The following is a 6,677-nucleotide window of genomic DNA, read 5'->3' on the forward strand; positions in this document are numbered from 1 at the left end:
CATCTTCTTGATCAGCCTCCATACTATGGTTCACCATAAAATACTGCCTTGCTGTTTCACTAAATCATTTACCCTGTCCTTCCCTTATGTTCATTCTGTAAAATCTCCAATCAAACCACAGGGCTTTTCAACTCTAAAGGAGTTCTAGAGAAGATCCCATAACTCATAGATTAGAACCATTGCAAATTCACATTTTTAAAAACTCACTTGGACCTTTAATGCTACCTGGAAGTCTCTTCCATTCTTCCATCAATACCCAAGTTCCCTTTCAACAGCACTAAAGCCCTTGCTCCAGTTTCACTACCGGTTCTGATTGGCTAATGATTTGGGCCTGGGAATCAGAATTTTATTCTCAATTACTTAATTTCTCTAAGCCTCTGTGTTCTATGTAAATTTATTTTTAAAATTTATCTATTTATTGTAATTTAAATTTGAGGTAGTTAATATACAGTGCCATATTTGTTTCTGGAATAGAATTCAGTGATTCTTCACTTCTATACAACTGCCAGCGCTCATCATAGCAAGTGCCCTTCTTAATATCCATCCCCCATCTAGCCCATCTACCACATACCTCCTCCATCAACCCTCAGTTTGTTCTCTATCATTAAGAGTCTCTTTTGGCTTATTTCTTTCTTTCTTTTATTTCTTTTCTCTTTTCCCATATGTTCATCTGTTTTCTTTCTTGAATTCCACATATGAGTGAGCTCATATGTTATTTGTCTTTGACTAACTTATTTTGCTTAGCATAATACACTCTAGCTCCATCTATGTCTTTGCAAATGCCAGGACTTCATTCTTTTTTTAAAAAAAAATTTTTTTTATTGGAGTTCAGTTTGCCAACATATAGCATAACACCCAGTGCTCATCCCACCAAGTGTCGCCCTCAGTGCCCATCACCCAGTCACCCCATCCCCCTGCCCACCTCCCCTTCCACTATCCCTTGTTCATTTCTCAGAGTTAGGTGTCTCTCATGTTTTGTCACCCTCACTGATATTTTCACTCATTTTCTCTCCTTTCCCTTTATTCCCTTTCACTAATTTTTATATTCCCCAAATGAATGAGACCATATAATGTTTGTCTTTTTCCGATTGACTTACTTCACTCAGCCTAATACCCTCCAGGTCCATCCATGTCGAAGCAAATGGTGGGTATTTGTTGTTTCTAATGGCTGAGTAATATTCCATTGTATACATAGACCATATCTTCTTTATCCATTCATTTTTCAATGGACACCGAGGCTCCTTCCACAGTTTGGCTATTGTGGACATTGCTGCTACAAACATGGGGGTGCAGGTGTAGGACTTCATTCTTTTTGATGGCTGAGTAATATTCCTGCAAGCATGAGTGTGTGTGTGCATGTGTGTGTATGTGTGTACCACATCTTCTTTATCCATCCATGAGTCGATGGACATTTGGGCTCTCTCCATAGTTTAGCTATCGTTGATAGTGCTGCTATAAACATCAGGGAGCATGTATTCCTTTGAATCTATATGTTTACTCTTATGTAAATTTAGATACTAATAGCATCATTGTATTACAAGTATTCAATGAGAAAATCTATGTCTAGTGCTTAACATGGAGTTGATAGGTAATAAATGCTAACTCTATGTTAGTTATTATCACTATTCATGGGGGAAGCTGAGACAAATTGGCAGGAACTCCTTTGATTGTCCCATGGCAACTACTGTTTCATCTCTATTTGTACCCACTGATTGTTTCTTGTTGCAATAAAAGATAAGTACTGCCTCTGGTCTAAGGCAAATCTTCCTTCAACAAATATCACAGGCATCTCGGTATCTTCAGTTTTTCTCTTAAATGTTTTGACTCCCTTCTCAGTCTTTATATATGTTTAAGCCTTTTCGCTCCTACAACTCTATATCTGGCTACCCTACTTTCACAGCAAAAAAGATATTGTTTTTGAGAGTAATATAGGCGAGATATCTCAAAATTCTCAGGGCCTCAAGGAATTTGAATAAAAACCATGAGCTAACACAAAGATCATCCCATCTTTTTCCTTGTTCTCATTGTCAAATGTCACACCATTGATAACTTCTTCTTTGAAAGTCTTGGCCTCTGTGTGTTCAATTCTCTTCTGATTTTCCTCTGACATTTCTAAGCGAGTCTTTCTTTGCCTCTTCATATTGATATTCCTTGGAGTTCTGTCCACTGCAGATATTTGGTAGCCAGGAGCAAGAGAAAAGGAAAATAAGGGAAAGTTTAGAGCTCATTGGGGAGTGGTGAGTAGCCTGGATTGCCTAAAATTTAGCGAGGAGATAAGCCTGAATATTTAGTTTGGGGTTAGACTTGGCAGTGTAGCCTTCCTCAAGTTGTTAATGAACACCCATGAATTGCCAAAGGTGTTTTGGGGAGTTCTGTCATTAAAATAGTAATACGTTATATTTCAATTTCCTATTTTTTAAAAAAATATTTATTTATTTGAGATAGAAAGACAGTGCACGAGCAGGAGGGGCAGAGGAAGGGAAGACCCTTAAGCAGACCCCATGCTGAGGGAAGAGCCTGACATGGGGCTGGGTCTCGTGACCCTGAGAACGTGACCTGAGCCAAAACCAAACATCAGATGCTCAATGGAATGAGTCACCCAGGCCCCCAATTTCCTATTTTTAAAAGTTTACAATTTAATACTTTAAATATTTCTTGTCTTTAAAACATGATGATTTTCAGAGATTAAAACAGTGTAGACACATGACAATTTGTGGAGATCACATTATTTGGCAGAGATCTCATAAGCTTTTAATCATTTTCATATTTTGTTGAATTTCTTCTCATAATGGATATTGACTGAAGGCAGGAATTGTAACAAATGTTGATGTTGAAATGCAATGAGGCAATGAAGACAATAACGTTTAATTCAGTAAATGTCTTCAAGGTCATAACTAAATTCACATATTATATGTATTTGATCAACATTCTTAAATAGCACATCAATATGCCTCTAGCATTTCAAAGTAGAATTAAAGGAGAAAAAAATTCAGGGATGATTATAACTGTTTTGGCTTTCTTCTTGTTAGAAATAAGACTATATACACCTATAATAATGTGTTATTTTCAGAGAACTTATGATTAGCATTCCAAGCCTTTTTCTCATAGCTCTTTATTTAGAAATGAAACACAACAATTATTAAAGAAACAATTTTTTCATGTGTAAAGTGCAATAATTCTAAACAAGTCCTGACAGCAGTTTTGGTCTATTTTGGCTGTAACATGTAATTTAATTATTTTTTTTAACTTTTATTGTGAAATATAGTATAGCTGTAGAAAATCGGTCTAAAGATAGATGGAAAGCTCGTTTTATCATTACAAGCCAAAAAATAAAATGTTCCTAGCACCCGAGAGGGCTCTCTCATGCCCCTTGTAGATCGTCCAAGGTTTCATTACAGAAAAGGATGAAGATTGCTCTACAATATGGGATTTATCCTGACACAACTGTGGGAGCTAATGGTTTACATACAGCTGTTTCTTCTGTGTCTCATGTTGGTTCTGAAGTCAGGAGACCAGGCAGTCTGGTCCAGGGGTCAGAGAAGCTGAAGAAGGAGGTTTGGGGTAGTTGTAGCACAGGACTGCCCCATCTGCACTTCTGTGCATAGGACCAAGATGAACCAGGAAATCAGGAAAATATGCAGTAAATGCAACCACACCTGGTACCCTGAACCACCTTTTGGGTGTAAAAATATATCTAGTTACTGCTTCACTTTTGCCTTCCATATTGTACTCAAGTTCAGATAGCCTACACTAACCTAGAATTATAGAACAGAAAATTCTGGAAAAAGTAGCTACAGATAAGCTAAGTTGACACAGTACAAATTCCCCCATACTGTCCCAAAAACTACACTTTCCCTCTGCCTAAAAGGTAACCACTATCCTGATTCTATAGCAGTCACTTTCTTGTATTTCTTTTTTTTTAATTTACAAACTAGAATTCATACCTAAACCACTATAGTCTCTTGTTTTTGTTTTCTAAATTTATTTGAGTGAAACCTGTAGCTTATGTTAATTTGTATGTGGCTTCTGCTCAACATTATTCGTGAGATCCATCCATGTTTTGTGTATAGGTAGTTTATTCATTTTTATTGTGTTCTATTATATGAATACATATGAAAATTTATTTATCCATTCCACCATGAAAAACATTTGGATAGTTATAAATAACAAGGCTGTGAGCATTGTTTAACATGTCTTTTGAGGTACATGTACACATATTTCTTTTTTTTTTCTTTTTTCTTTTTAATTAATTTTTATTGGTGTTCAATTTACCAACATACAGAAAAACACCCAGTGCTCATCCCGTCAAGTGTCCACCTCAGTGCCCCTCACCCATTCCCCTCCAACACCCGCCCTCCTCCCCTTCCACCACCCCTAGTTCGTTTCCCCGAGTTAGGAGTCTTTATGTTCTGTCTCCCTTCCTGATATTTCCCAACATTTCTTTTCCCTTCCTTTATATTCCCTTTCACTATTATTCATATTCCCCAAATGAATGAGAACATACACTGTTTGTCCTTCTCCGATTGACTTACTTCACTCAGCATAATACCCTCCAGTTCCATCCACGTTGAAGCAAATGGTGGGTATTTGTCGTTTCTAATTGCTGAGTAATATTCCATTGTATACATAAACCACATCTTCTTTATCCATTCATCTTTCGGTGGACACCGAGGCTCCTTCCACAGTTTGGCTATTGTGGCCATTGCTGATAGAAACATCGGGGTGCAGGTGTCCCGACGTTTCATTGCATCTGAATCTTTGGGATAAATCCCCAACAGTGCAATTGCTGGGTCGTAGGGCAGGTCTATTTTTAACTCTTTGAGGAACCTCCACACAGTTTTCCAGAGTGGCTGCACCAGTTCACATTCCCACCAACAGTGTAAGAGGGTTCCCTTTTCTCCGCATCCTCTCCAACATTTGTGGTTTCCTGCCTTGTTAATTTTCCCCATTCTCACTGGTGTGAGGTGGTATCTCATTGTGGTTTTGATTTGTATTTCCCTGATGGCAAGTGATGCAGAGCATTTTCTCATGTGCATGTTGGCCATGTCCATGTCTTCCTCGGTGAGATTTCTCTTCATGTCTTTTGCCCATTTCATGATTGGATTGTTTGTTTCTTTGGTGTTGAGTTTAATAAGTTCTTTATAGATTTTGGAAACTAGCCCTTTAGCTGATATGTCATTTGCAAATATCTTCTCCCATTCTGTAGGTTGCCTTTTAGTTTTGTTGACTGTATCCTTTGCTGTGCAAAAGCTTCTTATCTTGATGAAGTCCCAATAGTTCATTTTTGCTTTTGTTTCTTTTGCCTTTGTGGATGTATCTTGCAAGAAGTTACTGTGGCCGAATTCAAAGAGGGTGTTGCCTGTGTTCTCTTCTATGATTTTGATGGACTCTTGTCTCACATTTAGATCTCTCATCCATTTTGAGTTTATCTTGTGTATGGTGAAAGAGAGTGGTCCAGTTTCATTCTTCTGCATGTGGATGTCCAATTTTCCCAGCACCATTTATTGAAGAGACTGTCTTTCTTCCAATGGATAGTCTTTCCTCCTTTATCGAATATTAGATGACCATACATTTCAGGGTCGACTTCTGGGTTCTCTATTCTGTTCCATTGATCTATGTGTCTGTTTTTGTGCCAGTACCACACTGTCTTGATGACCACAGCTTTGTAGTACAACCTGAAATCTGGCATTGTGATGCCCCCAGCTATGGTTTTCTTTTTTAAAATTCCCCTGGCTATTCGGGGTCTTTTCTGATTCCACACAAATCTTAAAATAATTTGTTCTAACTCTCTGAAGAAAGTCCATGGTATTTTGATAGGGATTGCATTAAACGTGTAAATTGCCCTGGGTAACATTGACATTTTTACAATATTAATTCTGCCAATCCATGAGCATGGAATATTTTTCCATCTCTTTGTGTCCTCCTCAATTTCTTTCAGAAGTGTTCTATAGTTTTTAGGGTATAGATCTTTTACCTCTTTGGTTAGGTTTATTCCTAGGTATCTTATGCTTTTGGGTGCAATTGTAAATGGGATTGACTCCTTAATCTCTCTTTCTTCAGTCTCAGTGTATAGAAATGCCATTGATTTCTGGGCATTGATTTTGTATCCTGCCACGCTACCAAATTGCTGTATGAGTTCTAGCAATCTTGGGGTGGAGGCTTTTGGGTTTTCTATGTAGAGTATCATGTCATCGGCGAAGAGGGAGAGTTTGACTTCTTCTTTGCCAATTTGAATGCCTTTAATGTCTTTTTGTTGTCTGATTGCTGAGGCGAGGACTTCCAGAACTATGTTGAACAGCAGTGGTGAGAGTGGACATCACTGTCTTGTTCCTGATCTTAGGGGAGAGGCTCCCAGTGCTTCCCCATTGAGAATGATATTTGCTGTGGGCTTTTCGTGAATGGCTTTTAAGATGTCGAGGAAAGTTCCCTCTATCCCAACACTCTGAAGGGTTTTGATCAGGAATGGATGCTGTATTTTGTCAAATGCTTTCTCTGCATCTAATGAGAGTATCATATGGTTCTTGGTTTTTCTCTTGCTGATATGATGAATCACATTGATGGTTTTACGAGTGTTGAACCAGCCTTGTGTCCCGGGGATAAATCCTACTTGGTCATGGTGAATAATTTTCTTAATGTGTTGTTGGATTCTATTGGCTAGTATCTTGTTGAGAATTTTT

The sequence above is a fragment of the Vulpes lagopus genome, chromosome 1 (genome assembly GCF_018345385.1).
Source record: "Vulpes lagopus strain Blue_001 chromosome 1, ASM1834538v1, whole genome shotgun sequence".
NCBI classification, from domain to species: domain Eukaryota; kingdom Metazoa; phylum Chordata; class Mammalia; order Carnivora; family Canidae; genus Vulpes; species Vulpes lagopus.